This window comes from Phacochoerus africanus, chromosome 4 (genome assembly GCF_016906955.1).
Source record: "Phacochoerus africanus isolate WHEZ1 chromosome 4, ROS_Pafr_v1, whole genome shotgun sequence".
Classification (NCBI taxonomy): domain Eukaryota; kingdom Metazoa; phylum Chordata; class Mammalia; order Artiodactyla; family Suidae; genus Phacochoerus; species Phacochoerus africanus.
Window position 1 is genome coordinate 100340568 of NC_062547.1, and position 25219 is coordinate 100365786.

Genomic DNA, 25219 nt, shown 5'->3' on the forward strand with positions numbered 1-25219 from the left:
CAGATCAGAAATAATTTTTGAAAAAACTTTATAGTCATCCAACTTATGGAATACAGAGGACAAGAAAATGAATACTTAAATAGCCAAATTTTCATGGAGAGCCTTTATTCAAGTCTGTTTTGCTCCTTCCCTGCCCTTTCTTGAGTTCATGAGTAACACCCCTACACTTGGCCCAAACCCTTCCCTTCTCCATGCAAATAACTCACTCAGAATGGCAGGCTGCTAGGGCATGGAAGGCAGAAGCCTATAGAGACAACAGATGTAATTCACCTCCCTGCTTCCCAAGAAATGTACAAACACAACGTATTTCTCCAATATAAAATCTACACCTAAAGGGAAGAAAAAAATTTATTCAAATCACTTCATCCACAATGTGTTAATATCTCTAAAGTCTACTGAATGTATATAGAATCAGTAAAATGGGTCCTCTCAAAAGTCCAAAGAAAATAGAATTAAGATGTCCTGAGTTGCTCACATTAGTTTTTATTTTGTCTTATATTAAGGAGATTTCAAATACTTACAGAATACACTTTTCCATTCATTTCCTGTCTTAGGGATACACTTAATTAAGAGCAAAAGACAAAAAAAGCCCTTAAACTAACTGTAAATCCAATGAAGGCAGGGACAATATCTTATTTGTCTCCCTCATTTTCCCTCCCCTATTCTGTGCAGCGATTCACACATAGTAAGTACTCAATTAAGCTGAAAAGGCAATGCATGTTTCAATTCACTTTAATTAGGAGGGGCTGCACTGACTGAAGAAACAGCTGAGATAAAAAGGATAGGTTCGACCTTTCCTGATTTCTGGCTAGTGAGGCACGCTGTCTTGAAAAAAATTCCTTTGCCGAAGCTTGCATAACACTGGCATCATTAACTGCTGGCCACTGTGGCATTCTTAATGTCTTGATTTCTTTTCAGTTTTGCTGACAGTAACAAGACGATTCTCCAATGATTGTCTTTCCAACAAGAAGATGTGAAAGGTGATTTGAAGCAAGTATTCCGTGAAGCAGATATTCAGTCTACCCCCATCCTACAGACTGTACATCTGTGAACAAAATGGAAACAAATGATTAATCTAAGCCTTTCTAAGAACAACTTTTCAGAAGTGCAATGGGTGATCTTTTGCTTATCACTAAAATTATTCAGTTCAACATTTCAAAAACACAACCAGGATCGTTCATGGTGATAATGCTGTTTAAAGTTTTCTTTCCTTACCTTAAATAATGACTTTGAAATCCATGCCACTCCCAGGTGCAGATCCAAGCCTATTAAAATCAGACATACCACATTTCTGTGCATTTTGAAAACAATGTTTCCCTACCCAGGTAAAGATTCTGTGTGTCTTCCCTTGCTTTGATAAACAGGAATAAAACCCATCCTAAGGCTCTGAGTCCTACCCCTTCACGAACAGTAACGTTTCTGCTTTGTCCCCTCAGGTAACATCAAAGCATTTGGCTGGGAAACAATAGCTTCGGAAAAAGAAGCCTGCTGTGAAGCACCCTGGCCAAACAGGAGCACACTTTCTCCAGCAAAGGCTCTGAACTAACCAGGTAGGTAAACGAAGAAGGCACAAACACTTCAAACATGAGCTCCATGGCAAAGGCCCCATGAAGCAGCATGAAAGAAGCTAGGTCGGTCCCATCTTAGGTTCTTCAGTCATACCTATGCCATGTGTATTAGTAACACTATCTTAGACCAGGAAAGACAGGCATCTTTATAAGAAACATTTTTACTCATTCACATTTTTATTCATTCATATCAAGGGGGCCTGTTTTTGAGATATCCCACTGCAGTGGGATATAAAGCTAACCAACACACAAGTAAGCTTAGCCTTAATACAATTTATTAACTAATTTATTTATTTGAGGTTTTTTTTTTTAATTGGTCAAAAGGGATCACATATATGTTTAAACACCCTTTGGCTCATGAGCAAAAATGTCTTATTACATGAGCATTTAAAAACCCACCTAGAATCATTTTACGGTCTTCTCTTCTCTAGCCATTATATCAAACCTGTCACTGAAGCCTGTTATTTTTTAATTTGAAGTGTCTTTTGTGGACCCCTTTTCTTCTGAATTGCTACTAAAATTTCCCCACCTTGTCAGGCTCTATTCTCTGCAGCCTGGACCATGACAGCCTCCAAGCTAGGCCTAGGTCTCCTCCTAGGTAGTCTCAACTTCTTCCAAGTAATATTACTTCCACTGAGTCTCGACTTCAGCCATTCATCCCAAGATCCCTCTGAGCTAAGGCCCCTGAAATCTCCATTTAAGAGGCTCAACAGAGCTGTGACATTCAGCCCATTATCAGGCAGGCAAAAGAGAAGCAATTTCAGCTCACCAGATAGTGGGATTGAAAGTCCTTCTTTGGCCACAAATGCATTGAATTGCACTGAGTTTACTCTAAACTGCTTTATCATCATTTGTCCCTTTCTTTCCCTACCAACCCCAGACAAAAGGGCCAGATCTTCCGAACTGCCTCTGCGCTGTCTTTCCCGTTTCCAGCGATGCTTTGTGCCTTGCCCTGAACCCAAATCTACTTGACGAGGACCCTGACACAACTCTCCCCCAGACGCTATTCCAGGACCCCAGTCGCTGGCTGGGATCCAGCTGTGAATAGATTGCCCACTGCCATTTGTGACTCTGAAGCTCATCTGCTATCTACATTCTAGTTGCCCAAACCTCCTGCTAAATTGAATTTCCTCAGAACCAACACCTTCCCTGAACCACTACCAAGATCATCACACCCCCTCGGTCTCTGAGGACCAGACTGCTGGCTAACTCTAGTGTAGCCAGACTTTCAGATCCTAATACAACCTCTAATGGGAGGGCAAAGCTCCACTTCCATCTTCTTCTCACTTTTACTCCACCCCCACACCACAGGCATGGGAGAAAAAAGACAAGGTAACTGAATTAGGCTACTGGAGTCAACTAAATCTCTTAAAAGGAGCTGGAACTTTTGGTGTATTGAAAGAAATTTTAAAGTTTTGACCTATAGGATTCTGTGGTTTCTTTGGAGTTTGTCTCTTGGGGTTCTCATTCTCTTTAGATTGTTTCTCTCTACTTCATGTAGCCACTAGGGTAAAAGAGGTCTGGAACCGCCTCCCACTTCAGACATCCTCCGAACCACCACCTCCCCCAACCCAGTTAAGGCCTAGGGCAAGACTAATTAGACCAGTTCTAACTTAAACCTTCCCCCCCTTTTTCTTCCTGCCTCATCTAGCCACTGGTGAAGTAGAATTTAAAGAGCCAAACCCAGGAAAAAAGGACCAAGGAGGCATAACTGTGTGCAAGACATAATATTTCCAAGCATATCCACATGGATCACTGAGCACATCAGAAATGCATTAGGTTTGGGGAGAGGCAAGGGCAGGGAGTAGGGCAATACTCAGATAACAAATAAGAATATATGTGTATGTACTTGAGGTCTAGCCTATGCTTATCTCCTCACACTACCTGTAGCCCCAGGAGATATCTGGATAAAAATCTGTGGGTCCATCTCAATATAATTACTACCTATGTATATTCTGAATAAATGCTTGTTCATTCATTTTTCTATAGAAAATGTCTAAGCCAAGAATTCTAGGAATTTTTTGAAATTCTGGACCAGAGTTGTTTAGGATTTAAGCACTTGCCTCACTCAAAACCTTAGAGTAACTTATTTCTATAAAGCCATTTCTCCATGAAAACACCTCTTACAAGAAGAATCTCTGAGTCTGAGATCTTTTTAGAGTGAGGATGCAAGCAAGACAAATCCCCGGGGGTTTTACAAGCCTTTTGCCAAAGATGAAAGCCAATGGACTTTTTCTATTGTGAGATTTTGAATTAGTTCTTAAGGATGACCAAAGTCTACTGTAGAATTATGTAATATTCATGATACCCCACATACTTTGAATACTTAAATACATCACACACACTACATACCTGCATATATAAATAACTTTGATATACTACTTAGAAAGAAATGGAAAATGGATACAGGCATATTCCAAAGTCATGAGATCATTTGTCACTTGTCCAAGTCTGAAACAATGCTTTTAATTAGCATACGATACAGAGACTGCCAACCTGTCCCCTAGTATCTATTCTCCCCTTTTTCCTTTAATATTAGAACCCCTGAATTTTGACAGGTACACAACCATAAAGATTATATGTTCAGGCCTTCTTAGCAGCTAGGTATGGCTAGTAGGATGCAAGCAGAAGTTAGGGGTACAACATCTAGGGAGTGCCTTTAAAGAGAATGCTTATGAATCTTCAGACATATGGACCAACGTTCAGGGATATCAGAGTAGTAAGGTAGAAGTTTACTTCTCCCTTACCTGACAGTCTAAGTAAGTGTAAACAGTACAAAGCTGATAGGGCTGATATGGTACCTCCACTGTATCAGGGAGCTCCTAGCTTATTTAAGCCACTATATGTTAGAATCTCTATACCAGGATATAGGTTAGGCTGCTCTAACAAATACAATGTAACTTACTAGCTAGCCACCCTTGGACAAATTGTTTAAACTCTATGAATTTGTTCCGTTAGCTATACCTACTTCATAGGTTGTTATTAACAATATGAAGTTATGTCCTTTTTTTTTTTGCTTCCCATTATGTCCCCAGCTTCTAGCAGTGTCTGCATATAGTAAGCATTCAACAAAAATTAGTTATTACTGCTGTTCCTGTTGTTATGCCAAATCTAGACAAATAATGCCATACCTTAACAACGAACCATTAGTTAGTTCCAATAAAGATCTGAAATAATACAACTAATCAACATGAAGTGCATTACAGTGATCATATTTTCTAACCCAAAATTAGAAAACATAATCTGACAAAAGATTTGTCTTTCTGACTTGCAAATTTATTATGAAATATTTTATATGTTAAATCACTGGTTGCCAACTTAATGAACTGACTTTAGTTTTAAAAAGTACCTGCCTAAATTGGGTAGGCTTAGAAGGACAAAGGTGTATAGCCCCAACAGTATGATTGGTCTGTCTCCTCTAGTTTTTATTACAAGGTTCCACCGTTCATGCATATGATGAGCACACATGTGCACACACGTACACATAAGGAAAAAACCACAATTTTTATAACTCATTTATGGTTGTGAATTTGTATTGTAACATTTCAAAATCTCAAAAATTAATTCTTATATTTTCCCCAAGAAAGATGGACACTTCCTGTCTTCTGCAAAAACACCAACAGATGAAAGTTTTCAGTAAAATACATTTCTCCTATTGAACAGCACTTAATACACACACACACACACACACACACCTGGCTCCTTGCATTTCACCACAAGCGGTACCATTTGCCAATCATCAATGTAATTCAGTCTGATGTGTTGAGGTGATGGATTCTGACAAACTGTGTAAGCCTATCATTAAGGGGAGGATAGATTATAGTCTCCATGCAGGACATTATAGTGCTTACATTTCTCATTCATACAACCTATGAAACATAAGAGGAAAGCAAGAAGATGGAAATAAGGTTGAACGAGGACTTACTGCTTCTCTCGCCAATGAATGACATGAGCTGGGTCACCAGTCCACGCTTTCTACTACGTATATATAAATTTCTGTTTTTTTCTGGGTAATATAAAGACCTTTTACAAAGAACATAAATATTATGCATGAAAGTGACTATCAGTAATTTAAGCCTAACTTGAGACCTCATGCTTCCATTTTTAAAACATTATTTTTCCTCTTTCACCTTATGTATTTAGCCATTTTGTTTCCCTACAATTTTTACTTACATACTTAAAATTTTCATCTAGAATGGAGATTATATCTAAATTCATTAAGCAGATGAATTGAAAAAAACAAGTCAATGAAATAAAGGTCTAAACTATTAAGTACTGCGAAAAAAATCATGACAACAGCAACAGTTGATATTTGAGAATTTACTACATGAAAATCACTAGGCTGAACACTTTACCCATATCACACTGAGTCCTCACAAAAGTCCTGGAGCAGATATTGTTATTCCACTTTTACAAATTAGAAAACAAAACCTGAGAGATAATAAGTAGCTTGCCTAAGGCCACATAGATAATGAGTGGTAGAATTACTTTCAAGTCTGAGTTTGTCTGACTCCAAAGCTCATGTTCTTTACCACCACACTAAACTGCTGGGCTTGCCTTTAATCAATTATAATAATAAAGCAATATCTCAGATTAGGTTAACACAACTCTAAAGTGCCAAGGAACCTTGCCTTCCTTAAAAATGGGAAGTATGAGGAGTTGGCGTCCTGGCACAGTGGAAAGGAATCCGACTAGGAACCATGAGGTTGCGTGTTTGATCCCCGGCCTCACTCACTGAGTTAAGGATCCGGCGTTGCCGTGAGCTGTGGTGTAGGTCGCAGATGTGAGCTGCAGTGTAGGTCGCAGACGTGGCTTGGATCCTGCGTTGCTGTGGCTATGGTGTAGGCTGGCAGCTATAGCTCCAATTCGGCCCCTAGCCTGGGAACCTCCACATGCCATGAATACGGCCCTAAAAAGCAAAGAAAAAACAAAAGAGACATAGACATATGTGAAATTAGTTCACCAATTACTTTAGATTGGCAATAATTACCTGCCATTTATGAAGTATGTACTGTTCACCAGGCACTTTTATACATTAAACCTAACCCTCACAGCAACTCCATAAATTAGATAACTATCTCCATTTTATAGATGAGAAAAAAGATACTCAGAGAAGCTAAGTAATTTGTCCAAGGTCACACAGCTGGTTAGTGGTACAGTCTTTGCACTCTGCCATCTCCACACTACCTTATTACCTCTCCTGCAAGGCCCTTCTCTAGAGTGCCAGAAAAGGCTGCTTTTAAAAGTAAGAGTGCCATTCTCCTGTGATTGTATGTATACTATTTATTAGCTCATCAAAGCTTTAATTCAGAGACAATGCAAAAGTAAACTTTAACCCAGGCCCTGCCCTCATTATCATAAATTCCAAATTTAGTGAGGTCCATGTTAATGGGTTTTACTGTATATAGAAAACAGTTTAATAGTCACTTAGCCCTGCTCTATCTCCATTAACAAATCTAAGAAGCCACACAAAGGTGAAGGAAGGAAGAAAAATGACCTCAAACAAAACGGATAAAAAGAGCCTGTAATTTGTACTCCAGGGAAAAGTCATAATACGTAAGATACGCCATACCACAATGTAGTACATATACCAATATGAACAAAAAATGCAACCCTACGAGTTTAAGTGCTCTATTCATCAATTAAAGAAAATTAATGCTAATCAGATATTCATATTAAGGAATATAGCCATAGCAAATCGGCAATAATAATTAAAAGTGCATTTCAAATCTCTTTGGGGAGCAAAGAAATGATCTGACATAGCTAGGCTGCCTGGTCCTTTTTTGCAGTGTTATATAAATGGGCAATTAGGTGAACATTCCTAGCTGTTTAACATGGTCATCTTTACTACACATGCTGCACTTGTTTATAACGACGGTGTGCTTCCATGTGCACTCTGAGAGGGAAAAAATGTACAAGCTGTGACAGTCTTCTCTGAGAGCCAAGTCCATAATACACAGGGTTTTGCCACAGAGGCCACAACGATGTTACAAAGATTTTATACAAATCCTACCTGCTTTGGAAAGGGCTACCTGAAGTAGTCAGGATCCCATAGATCTTTCATGTTATATCATGGGGTTTTTTTGGTTTTTGTTTTCCTCAGGCCAGCTGGTAAATAAGCTGCCACATGACTCTCTGCGACGGAAATAGCCTTGGGACACAAGCAAAACAATCCAGGTGAAGGCAGTCCCCCAACTATTTGTTCAGGCCTGATGAATTGTGGGTTAGGTGGTGGAACCAGATTTAGGATCACATATAGCCTGGCTAGATGCTCAATAGGTCACCTGTTTCCACGTAACAGAATCAAGGCTTTAAGGGGACTGGTTAGCTGAGGGCCACCTTAAGGGAAAGGTTTGCAGTCTGGGACACCCAGAGTGAACCAATCTCCCATTGCAGCTCTGCAAGATATAAATTATATGAATGTTAATTGATCTAAATATCTGAAACTGCCATAACTCTGATAATCCTGTGTCTTGTGTTGCTTGACTGGCTTGCAAATGAGGCTCACCAAAGTATTCATTACCTTAGGATTCAGTCTTTCACTTTCACTTCCAACTCACTCGGCCTGAGCATCATAACTATATGCTATTTCTTTTACAGTCTAATTTAGTTCCAAGTCATTGTAAGGCATTCCTGAAACGGAACATGGAGTCTCACTCTCTGAACTTTTCAAAGTCAGAGTGAGAAGAAAACATCCTTCCTGGGAGTGTGGGGTAAACTCTGAGCTCTCAGTATCCTTCCCAACTTATGAGTCTCTGTGAGTCCCAACCTATGATTGTCAATAATCAATTAAATCTTATGAGATACCCAGAAAGTCAACTTTAGGAATCTTTCCTACAGAAAAAAAAAAAAAATAGCACAAGTTTATAAAAATAAAAACACTTAAGTTCCCTTGTGGAGCAACAGGTTAAGGATCTGGGATTGCTGCAGCTGCAGCACAGGTAGAAGCTGCAGTGCAGGTTTGATCCCTGGCCCGGAGAACTCCCACATGCCACAGGTGAAGACAAATAAATAAATAAATAATACACTACCACATTGTCTGCAGCATTATTTGTAATCGCAAAAATCTGAAATGATCGAAATGGCCAGTAGAAGAATGGTTTACTAAGGACCGTCCGAACCATAGAACACTGAGAAGCCACTAAAAATAAGAAGACAAGTCTCCACTGACATGAAAAGGTGTTCAGTGAAAAAAAGGAAGATGCAGAACAAAACATAGACTGTGTTACCATTTGAGGGAAAAATACAACTGCATGTGTACATTTATTAATGTTTATATGGAGAATAGGGAGATATATGAAACAAAAAGAGATCTGTTTTAGAGAAATGTAAGTATAAAAATAAAGCTATGTATATTTCTGTTATGTGATATTCAGGTAAAAATATTTCTCTTATATATACATACATTTGTACATGCATAGAAAAATCAGGAAGAATAAGTCAGCTAGGGCTGCTATAACAAAATACCATAAACTGTGTGACTTGAAACACAGACATTCATTGCACAGTTTTGGAGGCTGGAAAGTCCAAGGTACTAGCAGATTTGGTTCTTGGTGAGGATCTGTTTCCTGGCTTACAGATAGCCACCTTTTTGCTCTATCCTCACAAAGTGGAGAAAGAAAGAGAGGGGAGGGGTGAACCAAGTCTCTGCAAAATGAAATCAGGAAAGGAGGACTTCAACTTTTTACTTGTATACCTTACTGCATTTATTTAGATTTCTAAGGAATTCCCCAAAATTGAGACACCCTTTCTCTCCTGCATTCCAAACAAGTAAAGAAGTAATACAAAAACAAAACAGATGAGAGGCTAGCATACAACCTTTATTACTGACTGAGACCAGGGTGAAGGTAGTAGCTTAGTGTGAAGGCCTTGCTGTCCAAACTACAGAATTAGGCCACCTCCACAAGGCAGGGCAGGAAGAAGTGAAAGAAAGGAAACAGAGTAGGGAATTTAGGAAAGGGTTTTTGCTTTATTAAGGACAAGGCCAACACAATGTCAAATGTGAAAAGAGTCAAAATTAATTAAGCAAGAATCTGGAATTCCCATTGTGGCTCAGTGGTTAATGAATCCGACTAGGAACCATGAGGTTGCGGGTTCGGTCCCTGCCCTTGCTCAGTGGGTTTGGGATCTGGCATTGCCGTGAGCTGTGGTGTAGGTCGCAGACGTGGCTCGGATCCTGCGTTGCTGTGGCTCTGGTGTAGGCCGGCGGCTACAGCTCCGATTAGACCCCTAGCCTGGGAACCTCCATGTGCCTCAGGAGCAGGCCTAGCAAAGACAAAAAGACAAATAATAATAGTAATAATAATAATAATAATAATTAAGCAAGAATCTGTGCAAAGTGATGGAATCATGGACACAAGTGAAGTTGGACACCTCTTACTAAGACATAAATAAGAGAGAAAAAGGGAAAAGCCACAGTGATCTGAGATAGAGATGATGGAAGAAAACTTGAGTTCATATCATGGGATCAGTTCTGTAAAAAGGTGGATAGGTTCTAGAGCTAAAGCCAGACAATGAAATTAAACCTGCAAACTGCCACAGAACTGACTGTACTAAAGTCATGACAAAACTCAGATCTACTTGTAAATGTTTTATACTGTGAAACTTTTGAGAAATTATGTGATTTATTATTTATAAGACATTGTTTAGATTAGTATTGATGTATATATACTCTCTATATCATTCAACATCATGCATCATAATATTAGTGATTCACATGCTCCTTTGTCCCTGGGAACGCTAAGGAATAAAGGTTTTGATAAATAACAATGGTTTAAGCTTGACGGGCCCTGTGCAATTTTTCATTGCAATCCTGGCTACCATTACACCATATTCCCCAAGTCACAGTGCGGTATAAAGTAAAATCAAAGAGACCAAAGAAACTGGTAGAAAGATTCATAATCTGGCTCCATACTTTTAACTGATAGAGACTAAAATTTCTGTTCTGGAGAAGTTTCTGTATTTCCACTGATCTATCTTCAGACCATGGTTTCAGTGGCCACAAAAGTCCTTCTGGTAAATAGATTCTTCTGGCAAACAGGCTTCTGTTAAACAGATTTCTGAGTTTAAAAAGAGGGAAGTGCTCTATATCTTTCAACAGTCTCCAAAGTTATATCTTTTATCAGGTTTTAAAGTTATGTTCCAAGTCTCTATGCCTCGGTGCGGTTTAGTTTTACAACCAGCTGCCCCCTCTTAACTAGCAGTTTTTGACGTCATTCAGGTTTTGTGAAATAAGTGCTGCAGCCCTTACTTGGGCTTCTCAGCTGCTATTAAAGTTATACTGCATTTGGTTAAGTGTAGAGGCTGGCACCAGAGAGGACCCACAATGGCGATTATCATGCAAATCAGCCTCCTGCAAGTCCAGCTCCTTGGAGGACTTGCAGCTCTGCTTTCCCGAGTGGCTTCATTGTCCCCAGGATAAAGCAGGATAAAGCGAGCCATCTTAGCTGCTGACACTGGACGCCGCTGAGATTGGTTTTCCTGACAGAGATTAGTGGGCAGCAATGAATCTTTCACTTGGGGTAGAAATATGATTTTATTTAAGAAAATAACCAGACATAATTGGGCTTCGGTCACTTTAAATTTTAATGGTGAGAGTAATAAGGAGGCTTCTGGAACTTTAAATTATGACTTTCAGAAGCTTCACACTGAATCTTTCAATTATTCTCTGTAAGTACTTTCTCAAAGCATGTGCCACCATGACATTGATATCACAATTCAAATCTAAATTCAAAACTGACTGCAAGGCTATGAGCTATGTGCTGGCGTGCCGGCTGCCTCATTTTATCTTTAAACATCTGACGGGGCGAATCAAGAGGCACTCTCCCAGAGCCCAGCCAGCTGTTTGCCAAATATTCAAAAATCCTGGCATGCAGAGAAACCTTTCAGACTTCCTCACATTAAAATTAGTGACGACCCTTATTTTTCCCATTTTCTGGTTCACCTACATCCTCTCACGCATGTACACCTGACTAAGCTAAGTGCTGGCTCTTACTCACTCCCTCACTCACCTCTCAGGTCCTCCACTCCTGCAGCTGGATCCAGTGTGTGCTGCAGAATGGCAGCTAGTTCAAACAAAACCATGGGGAGAGGTTTCAAATCTGTATTTCCTTAAAGTGAATCCGAGAGAGGGGCTGAGCTGATATTTGCAATAGTAGGAAAACAGAGAGCAAAGAGAGTGCATGAATTTTATTTAAAATGCATTCATCAGACTGGAATGAAAATAGAACTGGGAAGACAGTAAGTAAGTAGCAAGGGAAAAACGAAAAGCCTTTCCTCTTACTTTCATTTTGGTGACCTAACTTCTTTGTTATACACCTATTTTCTTCCGTCATTTTTATATTTTTATCTTCATATTAAATAGAAATGAATAATTATTTACAGGTTTAGCTTTGGACTGCTTCAATTATTTTAAAATAAGTCCCATACCTAAGTAAATAGAGTATCAAATTAACAACTGTAAATAACTAAATCCAGCTTCACTAATGAAGCCACAGTAAAAGATAACCCTTATTTCACATTTTAAAGGTCCAGAAGCAATTCTCCTCAGCTGGATGACTTACAGCCGAATCTATGGACAGGATGTGGGAAGTTTAGAAGAAAGGGACTAAGGTACCAGAGACAACAGCCTCAACCCAAACAGCTCATCAAATTTTCTGAAGCTGGACACCAAAACCCAAGTTTCCAGCTAGGTGAGGGGTTCTCATTTCCTTCTGGAGAAGCTGGGTCTTTACTTGTTCATTTCCTGTGACGTGTTTACACTTGGACAGAAGGGGCACAGCAGGGATGCTTTCAGGGCACATCCAGAGGGAAGCCAATCTCATAGGAGTCATGGATGCCAGATGTCAAACCAGTGTGTGCTCCTGGGCGTGCTCTAAGTAGGATGCACAGGCACCAAATCATGGTCTGAGGAAACTGCTGTCCTGATCCGGCAGAAATTTATGTCATTTAAAAAAAATAATAACAATAACAAAAGAAGCTGTTATTAAGAATGTAAAAATTACCCGAGACCCAGATAGGCTGACGGCATTCCCATACTGCCAGTCAAGCAGATTTACTTCATCAACTCAAATAATGGTAAGACAAATAATTTGCTCCTGGGAGCCATAGGTGGTAGAGGTTAGGAGGCCCATGTTTGGGGCAGCCATAACAAGGATGCTGAATGACACTACTTCATGAAAACAACCTCAAACACATCTCTTTGCACTGAGATCAGGACTATGGTGCCCTAGTGGGCACATTTTTAAGTCACTGACCATGGACAGAAAAACAAAATCTTTAAAACCCACATTGATTATGGAGCTCAAAGCAGTACAATTACCAGTAGTGTCTGACTTGAATATTTACGGCTTGTGAAGTATTTGAAACACAAAACACTTCTACATAAATCATTCACTCATTTACTGTGCTCCTATTACATGCTAAGTACAATATTGTGATGAGCCAGTTTTGCTTGATAATACTTTCTCTGCAGAATTTAGTACCATGGCCTGTCCCTTCGTCTGAACTTCTCTTAAAGGAGCCCACTTATCAGCCCACTCTGTCCCTTTTTACTAATTCCTCTTCCTTAGCCCTGTCATTTCTCTTTAAATCAAAGAGTGAAAGGTAGTACATCCAAATCACCTGGGGGACATTTTTTCCAAACTATACAGGTACTTTCCATGCCCATTTCAGAATCATTGTCTATATGAACTATTCACTATTTATATCTAGAGTAAATCATAACACCTTAAGAGTTTGGGGATGAAAAAAAAAACAACAACAAACAAAAATAAGCTGAAGATCTTTGTACTAAACACTTCCTTTTGATATTATCATCTATGAGTTGATGATTGCAAAAATAACAGTTTAACTCCAGATTCAAAGATTCAAATGTCTAGTGGACTTCTCTTTTCAAATGACCCACTAACTCAAACTCAGTAAGTGCAACATCAGATCTATTACCTTTATTTCTCTTCTCTTCCTTTTCTCTACTGTAAAGTATCCACTGAATGGATACTCATATTCCCCATTCCCACGCCACATACAACAAACCTGTCTCAGGTACTTCCTCTTCTTCCTTGGGAATACATCTTAAGTCTATCAGCCATGTGCCATATCCCATCTGGACCTTTGCAGTAGCCTCCTTACTCCTCCCTACCAGCAGCCTCTCCACTTCAAATTATTCTCCACATGATCCTGATTCCTAATGGCTACAGGAGTGAATCCTAGAATGCAGCACTCATAGAATATAAGATGATTTTTTTATACCAGACCAATTTTTAAAATATTTATATATTTAATAGGCTTAGAAAAGAAGAACACATCAAACTGGGATTTTTAAGTTAATACTGTTTGATTTTAAAATAAAAATTTGTACAAAAACTGAACAATTTAAACAAAAATCTAACTCAGGGAGTACACAGATATTTTTAAAGGACAAAAATGGTACATTAGTTATGAAGTTTGGGAAGCTTGGTCCTACAAAATAGGTCAAAACTTCCTAACATGATATTGCAAACATTATACATCATCTCAGTCCCTTCCTCTTCCTACATTTCCTGCACTTTACTCAGACTTTTTGTGAATCAGTTTAGGTCCATAATTAAATGCCCCAAACCTATGGGCAAAAACATTTGATTTAGTTCCTAATTATGCAACTCAGTTGGGTCATCCTGTCCAGACTGACAAGAGATTTTCCCTGGACTCTCCAATGTGTCTGTGGCCAGTGGTGGATCAGCAGGTAATTAGATGATCCAAGACAATCTCACTCACAAGTCTAGTGTTTAGTAGACTGTCAGCTACAGCCTCTGTTCTCCTGCAGGCATCTACTTATCCTCCAACAGAATAACCTAGACTCATTCACAACACGGTCTCAGGGTTCCAAGCACAGAAGCCCCAGTGCATAAGCACTTTTCAAGTCTCTGCTGGTTTCACATTTGCTAATGTCCTTTGGCCAAAGAAAATCACATGATCAACCCAAATTTGGTGATGGAGAAACAGACTCCACCTTTTTTTCTTTTTTCTTTCCTTCTTCCTTTTTTTTAATGGCCAAACTCATGGCATGTGAAAGTTTCCTGGCCAGGGATTGAATCCTACCTGCAGCTTGGCCTATGCCACAGCTGCAGCAACACTGCATCCTTAACCCACTGTTCCACAGTACTAACTCCTAGACTTCACTTCTGAATGGAAGGATCTTCAATAGCACATTGCCAAGAGTTGGATGCAGAAAAGGGAATAATCTGTGACCAGCTTTATCGTATACCATCTTTACCGCCTTCCAAACATGTCAGGTATATTCATACATGTGTTTGTACTGTTCCCATCACCTGACATGAATTATCAACCTCCTTCTGTCCTGGAAAATTCTTATTTCTTGTACTTCAAGGTTCTAATCAAATGTAACATTCCCTGGCATCTTACCAATTAATTATATCCTCATACATTTCCATGATCCCTTGTATATGCATCTACTATAGCATTCAGTGAACTGTATTATAGTCATTTATAATGTCCCCCTAATAGACTGTCTTTGTACCAAGCATCCACACAGTACCTTGCAAGGAATAGGCACTCAATAAATATGTACTAAATTGAATTTAATTGAAAACAAAGATTAAAATCTTCTTCAAATAAGACTACACTTAAAAGACTTAAGGTGGGAGTTCCCATTGTGGGCAGCAAAAACAAATCCAACTAGGAACCATGAGGTTGTGTGTTCGATCCCTGGCTTCTCTCAGTGGGTTAGAGATCCAGCATTGCTGTGAGCTGTGGTGTAGGCTGCAGACGGGGCTCAGATCCTGCGTTGCTGTGGCTGTGAGACAGGCCAGCGGCTGCAGCTCCAATTCAACTCCTAGCCTGGGAACATCCATACGCCACCGGTGCAGCCCTAAAAAAGACAAAAACACACACACACAAAAAAAATAAATAAATACAGAGAGAGACTTAAAGTATAACTATACAAAACTGAACTTTTAAGTTAGAAGGATTAATTAGACCCACCTCATCACATTTGAAGGGCAGTAGAGCAATGCTCCCAGCCAAAAGCATTTTTCCTGTGGGGCTCATACAAAGCCTGAACTTCCAGCACAGATTATTCTAGGTTCTAAAATGTTTTGCTATAGTGCAAAGAGCATAGGCTCTGGAGTCTAAAACACTAGGACTCAAAATTTGGCTATTTATGTGATCTTGACAACTCAATATGTTTCTCTGCAACACTCTTGTACATCCATACATAGTTATTCGTGTTGTAATAATACATGTGAAACACCCGCACAGTATTTCCCATACACCTAACACACATCAAACCCCAGAGTCCTACTAAAAAGCAAAAGGCCTGTGATGGAGTAACCCCAAGCCTTTATCATTAATATCATCCTCCTCATCTTTGAGGAGATGAGGAGGGGAAATGATAAGAACAGTGTGGAAGTAAAGGAAGGAGTGAGAGTTAAACAATTTTGCAATTTTACGAGAGCCAGTCTTGCAGCTAGTAATTACCCAGTTATATCAGTTTTCCGGGACCCCATCAGGAACAAAAGTTCCCCCCACCCCCAGGGTATACAGTGAATATATCTGATGATACAGAACTTAAGAATCTCTGCACAATTTTTCTTGGCATCAGTCTGAAATCAACATTTATTCCCATATACTTGGACAAGACTCCTGGGGAGAGAGTTAAGGAAGAAAAGTTGTTTAAAATGACGTCATACTAATCTTCTTAACTTCCTCACTTTTTGCCCTTTTACATTTAAAAGAGGTAGTTGTGGAGTTCCCGTCGTGGCACAGTGGTTAACGAATACGACTAGGAACCATGAGGTTGTGGGTTTGGTCCCTGCCCTTGCTCAGTGGGTTAAGGATCCGGCGTTGCCGTGAGCTGTGGTGTAGGTTGCAGACGCGGCTCGGATCCCGCGTTGCTGTGGCTCTGGCGTAGGCCGGTGGCTACAGCTCTGATTCGACCCCTAGCCTGGGAACCTCCTTATGCTGCGGGAGCAGCCCAAGAAATAGCAACAACAGCAACAACAACAAAAAGACAAAAAAAAAAAAGTAAAAGAGGTAGTTGTGGTAAACAAGTTTTTTTTCTCCCTAAGAAAATAATTTTGAAGTGAAAAAAAAATTGAAAAGCACATTACAAACATAACATTCTAAACTTGACTTCTAAAGAAAATGTTATCAATGAAATCAATATAAAGTGAGTTTAGACACAGTGAAGTCCTATTTCAAAGTTAAGCCAAATTTAATACATTTTAATAAAATCTTTAAACTTCCAAAATCCAAGTAGGAACTTGACTCCTATTAGAAGTCTCAACAGTTGCCCTCCTGAGGCTGCTCTCACATCGCAGCGGCAGCTCTGGAATACTTCTGCATTAGATCTGCACTACATCAACCTACACTTGTTGATATCAGCCCTAAAATGAATCTTCATTTTTCTGTACTCTTTCACTCTAGCTTCACTGTAAACTTCCTGGTACCCAAGTTTCTCCTAGGGTACCCTACCTTTCCCCAATCCCAGCACATAGATTGGATTCAATAAATGTTAATGTGGGAGTTCCTGTTGTAGCTCAGTGGATTAAGAACCCAACTAGTATCCATGAGGATGCGAGTTTGATCCCTGGCCTCGGTCAGCGGGTTGAAGATTTAGCATTACCACAAGCTGCAGGGTAGGTTGCAAGTGCAGCTCGGATCCCTTGTTGCTCTTGCTATGGTGTAGGCCGACAGCTATAGCTCCGATTTAACCCCTAGCCTGGGAACTTCCATATGCTGCAGGTGCAGCCATGAAAGAAAATAAATAAATAAATAAATAAACATTAATATATGTCTGACAAGGAAATGTATAAGTATTTGCTGATGGTAAATTCCATGATCCATTCAAGTTCAGATCAAGACCTCTAGAGACCCTAAGAACAGGAAAATTATGGTGCCCCACAACACATATATCAAAACAAAATACTACTAAAACAGAAAGTATAAACTTTCATATATGCTGGAATTAAAATAACTTCTGCTGACAAAATTTTAGGTAAGCCATCAAAAGCTGAACTCCTTTCTCCTCTCCACTGTGAGGAGAGAGGCGGGTGGAGGGAGAGAAAGCACTCTAGCAAGCTTGAGTCTCTGACTTCCTGGTGCTTAGTGTGCTACAGAACACTCCAACTCTTGGTCCACTTTATAAAATTATGTCAGAATATTAATTATGGGTATATATGGCTACAGAGTTAGAAAAAGGAATCAAATAATTGCCTAAATCCATATTCATATTCAGTTCTCTCTTGCAAGTATCTAGATTCTATTGCAAATATGTAGCAAGACAGCTTTACATAAAATAAATAGAAACAAAGAAACATATTGATTTGCCCGCTGATACAACTGTACTGTAGGTGTGTACAGAAAAGGAGGTGCAATAAATGATTATCAGCAAGGACTCAGAAGCTCAAGTTCTTTGCATTTTATTTCATTAGACTCCAACATTTGATAAAAGCAACAATCACCAAATTATATATGAATAAACCTTCCATAAATAACGTTTTCACAGCCATCACAAAGTCTAGAATGCAGATGCTAATTAGAGCCAAAATCACCAGTTTTTAAAAATTATGTAATTAAAACTAAAGTATTTTCACTTATAATGTGATTCTCATATTCATAGTAACAGATATTGGTTAATATTTCCATTACATTTGAATAGTCTGAGCCTGAATATAATTGTTTCAGCTGAACTGTTTCCATTTTTATATTACAAAATCTGAATGTTTTATATTATAAAATCTGAATGAGTTGAATACTTTACTTTGACATAACCAAGTAGACCCTTCCTTATAGTTAGAAATATACTTAGGGTGAGATTTCTTGTGGTGCAATGGGTTAAGGATCTGGCTTTGCCACAGCTGTGCCACAGGTCGCAGCTGCACCTCAGATTCCAGGAATTTCCATATGCTGTGGGTGGGGCCAAAAAGAAAAAGAGAAACATTTCCCTTGGTGGCTTTGGTCTAGGAATAGATGGTTATTATGTCCATTAAATAGGAAAGATTATATGAACAAATAATATCATAGCTCTGTGGAATGACTAATGGTCTTTGCAAAGGCCTAGACTGGTTGCATCTTTCTTGACATTTTATCACTGATTTGTACTTAGTCATGTGTAGTCAGTAAGGCCAGCAGAGGTAACACATGTTTGATATATGAAACTTGAGTCACTTTTGTCAGACTGCATTTATTTTAAGCTATACACATACCTGATACTCTTACATGTATATATTCTTGGGCTTTAGTTTTTTCTTGTTTCCAGTGAAGGGTCTAATAGATATGACAATTATAATAACACTACCCTCAAAAGCTCTGCAAAAAACAATATATATCCATTTCCTTGCAAGGGATGCACTTCCATTGCAGATTAAACAAATGACTATAGAGCAAGCACCTTAATAAAAGGACTTAGCCTTTGTTTGTTGCCTTATTTGCAGAGCTTACAACTATCTCTTACCTTTTAGCATATATTATCCACTTCAATTCAATACATTCTTTACAATCTGCAGCAAGCCACAGAAATTCTCTTTTAGTTGAAAGGAAATTTCAAGGGAGGAGGGGTGTGGAAAAACATTTAATTTATCCTATTGAAAAGGAACCATTCTAGATGGTTTCTGAGCACTTTTGCATTTTCTTACACACTGCAAATCAGCTCAGATATCTTAATCAGTGGCTAGAAACATATCCTTATCAGTAACATATTCATGAAAGATGGTATGTGTATGAGCTGCAAAATGTTTGGCAGAGACCCAGGAATAAAAAAGAAAGAAAGAATATGGTAAAGAGTTGATGGAATAGCTTTGTGTTTCAACCCTATTCATTTGGGGAATTTTCTATCATCTCTGTTTGTTCTGTATGGAAGGATAATTGACAAACCCACAGAATGTCAGATTTCTATGACTTGATTTCATCTATATATAGATATATTTACTGTACAGTGATCCAGGATGGAAGCATATCTATACATAGTAGTGTATAAAAGAACATATATACATTCTCATGTCTTTCTAAATTTTCCTGTTCATGGTATTATCTTATGCAAAGTTTATTGCTTTTCTGTTTTGACAATCTAAGCACTGTCTAAATATTATTTCACAAAATCAAAGAGTAGTTCCTGACAATTAATTTCTGCAGTCAATGGTCTACTCAAACTGGGCAACTCCCCTCGGAACTTAGAAGCCACAACAGCAGACTGTGTGCATGGAAGAGCAAGACAATTCATTAGCTGATTCTGCAGCAACTCAAAGTGGCGGGGGATGTCAGCCCCTGCTCTGGTGCTTCAATACTAATGAGAGTCATTGCATATTCATAACCTCAAATACAGTCAGCTTCTTGTAAAAACTTTTGTCACCCAGGCTTCATGGCAAGAGCAGAGCACTGCACAATTCGTGTCATGGCACTTCCGCCAAGTGAGTGCAAGACCAAGATTGATTGTTTTGCAACGCAGCCTGACACAGAACTAAAAGATGCTGCCCCAAGGGTCCTAAAACTCTGCTTAGTTTGATAGTGAAGCCCCAAATAATCAAAGAAACAAAAAGGAGGCAGCAGCAATGAATATGTTTGTCGATACATACATATACCATCATATACACCATACATAAAAAATATATAAAAGAATACTTCGAACAAGGAATTTGGTTTATTCTGTGCTCAGATTAATTATCTGTTAGGAATGTAATACCAGCTACACAATTCTTTTGTTGAAAGAAGCGTGTACCCCAGTAAACTTGTTATCAAGTTGCAAAAACACTACAGCAAAGCTTAATAGAAACAGATTTCTAAAATTGTCTGAAGTTTCCCGTCATTATCAATACCAAAGCTTCATGAACTGAACCTGTCAGCTCTGCCAAAGCTAGAGCTATCTGGAATCCAATTCCTCAGGCAGCTTTTTGTGCTATTGTCACTGCCTCCCTTGCTTTATCATCATCATCATTATGATTGGTTTCCAGAAGTAAGCTGTTCAGTGTGCCTACCAGGAAATCCTAAGGGCCCCATTTGACCCCAAAATACCTATCTGTTTGGGGTAGCTAGCAGCATTCCCCAGAGTCAGAGAAAGGAAATGTGTGCTTCAGCACCCACTTTGAAAAAGCCTTGAGCATTTTTTCACTCATAATGATGTCTTCAGCTGGAATGCCAGCACACTTCCACATTTTTCTGACAGGCATATAGTATATAAACTATCCGTAAAAATTAAATGAAACAGGACAGTGAAAGAAAAGTTTCTAAATTTGATCACATTTGAGTTGTTAAAAGTTATTTCCAGATATATCATGTGTATAAATATCTGCATAGCTAAAGACAAATCAGGAATATTGGGAGGACGGTGGGGGATAGATGATGAGGTGTTGTCGGGGAAGGGGCTCACCAAACTGTTTTATATCTTAGTCACAGACACACAAGCTTCGAAAATAGAAGGATTTGTGTTTATGATTGATTGAGGTAACTGATTATCCACAGATATTTTAAGTGTTGAGACATTAAATTGTCAGCTCTATCAGTTTGATTGCAGTAAAACATGAAAACATTGACTTTTGTCTAGTTAGAGAAATTTATTTTTCCCAGACTGACAATCTTTTAAGTAGAAGCCAGGCAGCTTGCCAGCTTTCCATGTCATACATTGAAGTTTGCAAATGCTACCCATATTTTCAAGTGTTTTTCAAGGTTCAACGAATGGTGTATAGGTCTTTTGCAAATAGTCTTGTAATAAACAGATTCCTACAGTACTTCATTCTTTAAGCCTGAGGAAAGTATTTACTCACTTTGAAGAAAAAAAAAATTATAGGAGTTTCCACCATGGTGCAATGGGATTGGCAGTCTCTTGGAAGGGCTGGGATGCAGGTTTGATCCCCACCCCCCACCCCGGCCTGGCACAGCAGGTTAAAGGATTCAGCATTGCCACTGCTGCAGCTTAGGTCACAACTATGGCTCAGATCTGATCCCCGGCCTGGGAACTCCATATGCCACAAGGAGGCCAAAAAAGAAAAGAAAAAATATATATATTGCAGCTTTGTATTCATGGAAAATACGTTACCAGTGCTCTTCAGTTATTTAAAGTATCTCTCGAAAATAAAATAACCCTCTTTGGACCACCACACTGTGAACAAGTTTGATTAATATGTTTTATAAGCCTGAAATAAATGCTCATCATAACTGTCAGTAAGCTGTCAGCTTTCAAAAGTCTTTGTTCCCAGAATGAGTAATTTCTCTGATTTTCTTTAAGATACCATACTCCAACCTAAAAGAAAGATGTTACAATCAAGTAAATTCTACTAAAATTTGATTATCATTAATCAGCCTATATCCTAAATCAGCCTATATCCTAAACCCTTGTGTGCATACTATATGTGTGCATACTATTTTACAAAATAAAAAATATCTTATTTGTTATTGCTTTTTAGAAGACCTGTGCTTTTCATTAGGCAGAACTGTGATTCCAGTGTTTAAAACCCTGTCCATTACAAGAATCAAAAATGTTAGATGTTATATATAGTCAATCTTTTCCACAAAATCTGACTGGGAAGTTGTCATGAGGCCCGATGATTTAAATGAATGCACCAATCGAAAGACAGATGTAGTCATTAATTCCACTGAAACACCAACATCTCTATATTCTCCAAGCATTTATCATGATCATTAAAATGCAGAATGTTGTAATGACCAGCAGACCATTGAGCCATCAGTATCTTGATTTCTACAGACAGCAGTAGAGAGTACCTGGAGGAAGAAAATCCCTGAACAGCTAAGCAAGGGTACACCAACCAGAACAACTTCTTCCCAACTTTCTTAGCCATAAAGGAGTTCTAGAGCCTGGATTTATTTGGTTACCCTTACATCTTAGAGGGTAATAACTATTATAAATTGTCATTAAATTATCCTTTCTCCTATTCCTTTATTCCAACTACCACTGATACTTCATTGCTGTTCTGTGGGATAACTTTACAAAGCACCCTGTCTATATACTGCCAACAACTAGAGTTTCTTTTATCAATATGCTTTCCTCCTTAATTAAGTTCCACCTATTTTTTTTCCATGCCCATAAAGATTAAAATTATAGATCATTTTCCATTTAACATCCTTTCTTAAATTTATATTTTTCCTAAAATCTAAAAAAGGGACATTTTTATACCAATTGTGCTCTTTACTCCCATATCCCCTTTGTCCATAATAGCCATTTTTCATTTTATCATTTTCCAGCTTGCCAAGAAACTACAAGTTCTATATATGCAACCATCAGTACCTGGTAAGCATTACTGTTTTTCTTCATTTTGATACATACACAATTCAACATTTAATGAAGTTTATTCTCATTCTTTCTGTCTGCCCTCTATGCCACAACCACCCCTCATAATTTCAATATATTTTATAAGTTCTGAAAACAATACTCTTTCACATCTTATACATTAATTTTCCCTCTTTTGTTATTTTTCATCTCTTAAAAGGTTTTAGTATTTCGCTCACAAATCAAGACCAAAAGAAGATAACTTATCTTGATCCCCTTTGTTGGTTTTTTCCCTTTAAGAAAACTAGAATTCCCTTGCAGCCAAACTAAAATGATCTACATTACTGTTCACATCTTATAATAATTCCATAATTTCAGTAGAATACAATGTTTTCTAAATGTTCAAATTGTGTTCTCCTTGAAGTACTATATAACATATGGATTATGTTGCTAACTCTAGGAAACCCAGGGAAATGATACCCAGCCCAGATAGGGTGCTTCTGTGACATTATGGAAGCTATTTCCAAGAAGTATGTAGATGGTACTGACTCAGTATGCAGAAGTGGCCACAACTATGATACATTTAACACTGTTCCTGTGACTTCTCTCTTATCTACCCTGAATCATTTTTTTCATCATCTCTCCTCTAACTTACAAAGTTCACTTATATGATCTTGTCATTTTACTGATTATAGCTACTTTAAAATGTTTCTTCCTAACTACGTAAAGGTATTCTCTCTTAGAATTCTTTGAACCCTTGGGCTAAATATAAGCTTTGCTCTAGTGCTTAAGTTTTTTCTACATGCTCTTTTTTTTAAGTGTCCATTAATATTTACCAACAATCTCTGCACATTAGCAATATTTAAAAAACAAGTAGTATCTTTCCATGTGTAGTAAAATATTAGATATCCCCTTTCAGATATAAAATCATGATTACATGCAAAAGTTTTTGCTTTCTCTGCTTTCGCTGCTGGATGGAATGATCATTTAGAGTAGTGATTTTCAGATTATATTCAGGGTTGCCTTAGGGGTCCTTTTTAAAAGAAAATAAGTAAAGAAGCAACACCAAATAGAAGGTTCCAATGCCATCACTTTTTGCTTACTTTTTACTTTGAAATAATTTTAAATTCACAAAAAAGTTAAAAGCATTGTACAAAGAACTACTGTTTGTACTTAACCCAGATTTTTAACATTTTGCAACAATTGCTCTATCATTCTTCTTACCCTTCCCCTTCCTTTTTTCCTCTTCTTCCTTCTCTCTTTATATGGTACATATTTTTTAATATCTGAATTGTTTGAAAGTTACAAAACCTTGTTCCATTACCTCTAAATAATTTAAGGTGGATTTCCCAAGAACAAGGGTATTCACTTACATTTTCACAGAATGATAATCAAAATCAGGAAATTTAATACTGATATAATGCTCTCATCTAATCTATAGAATTTATTTAAATTTTGCCAACTGTCTCCAAAATTGCCTTTATGGAAGTTTTTTCTGGTCCCTTTTGATGGTAACCCTTTCACTCCTAAAGCTTCATTTCAAAGCAAGATATACAATGACAAGTCAGAAACATGATCTTAACCACACTGGTTAATTTCACTACAGTGGGTTGACAAACTCTGTAAAGTGTTTAGTGGTGTACATATAGTCCTTCTGAGTCACAGAAACAAAAGAGATGTTACCCATTCTGCAGCTTCTGACTTTTTGATTCCTTAATCAATTCACTTTCTTATTACACACAGCGTAGCCACCTCTCTGTCATTTTGTTATGAATTGTCTAAGTTTTAAAACTGTTTGCTCATAAATAAAAGCATCAATAAATAAGAATAATGTAGAACTATCTGTCTTTTCCTATGGAACACTCTCTAAAATATCTTTTAAACTATGTAACACTTAACATTCACTTATCCCAAATAAATACTTTTAAAAAAACCAAAAAACCCTCAACAAAGAATCATAGATAATAATCAACATCGAAGTCAAGCCTTTATAAATAATCAAGGGTTTTCGCTCACATTCATCAGAGAAACTCACTTTTCCCTGAGCACACTGCCTCAATGTACAATTCAATATGACTACGTTTCATAGATCAAGGTTAAAGGTGTCCTTTCTAAAATAGACAGCAAGTTCCCTGACTTAAGGGCTTGCCCACAGCAAACTCAGTAAGTCATTACTATGTATGATCCATCACAAGTTTTTCAAACTATTTAACTGTTCTTTTTCTAAAACTACTAACATATTTCAGACTTTCAAAGGTATATTATTTCCATCTGATATACTGAGGGCATATAGAGTGGCTGACTTTTCCCTTCAACATCGTTTTTCATTAAATTTCATAATACACATCTTTTAGGTTTTCAAGATTCTTTTGTACAGAAGAATCAATATATTTGTCAACATGGTAAATAAGTAAACATTTACAGGCTGCAAAATGGT

The 25219-nt window shown here is 38.1% G+C and overlaps 1 long non-coding RNA gene across 8 annotated transcripts in view; it reads right to left on the minus strand.

Moving 5' to 3' along the window:
- Positions 1-460: 460 nt before the first annotated feature.
- LOC125126167 (uncharacterized) overlaps positions 461-25219 on the minus strand; it is a 150329-nt gene continuing 125570 nt past the window's right edge. For 7 of the 8 annotated variants that reach the window (XR_007134532.1, XR_007134533.1, XR_007134530.1 and 4 more), the window contains one exon: positions 461-1045. This is a non-coding gene — a long non-coding RNA (uncharacterized LOC125126167). Of the gene's footprint in view, positions 1046-1215; positions 1266-25219 lie in introns of all 8 variants that reach the window. The other variant, XR_007134529.1, reaches the window with a different exon arrangement.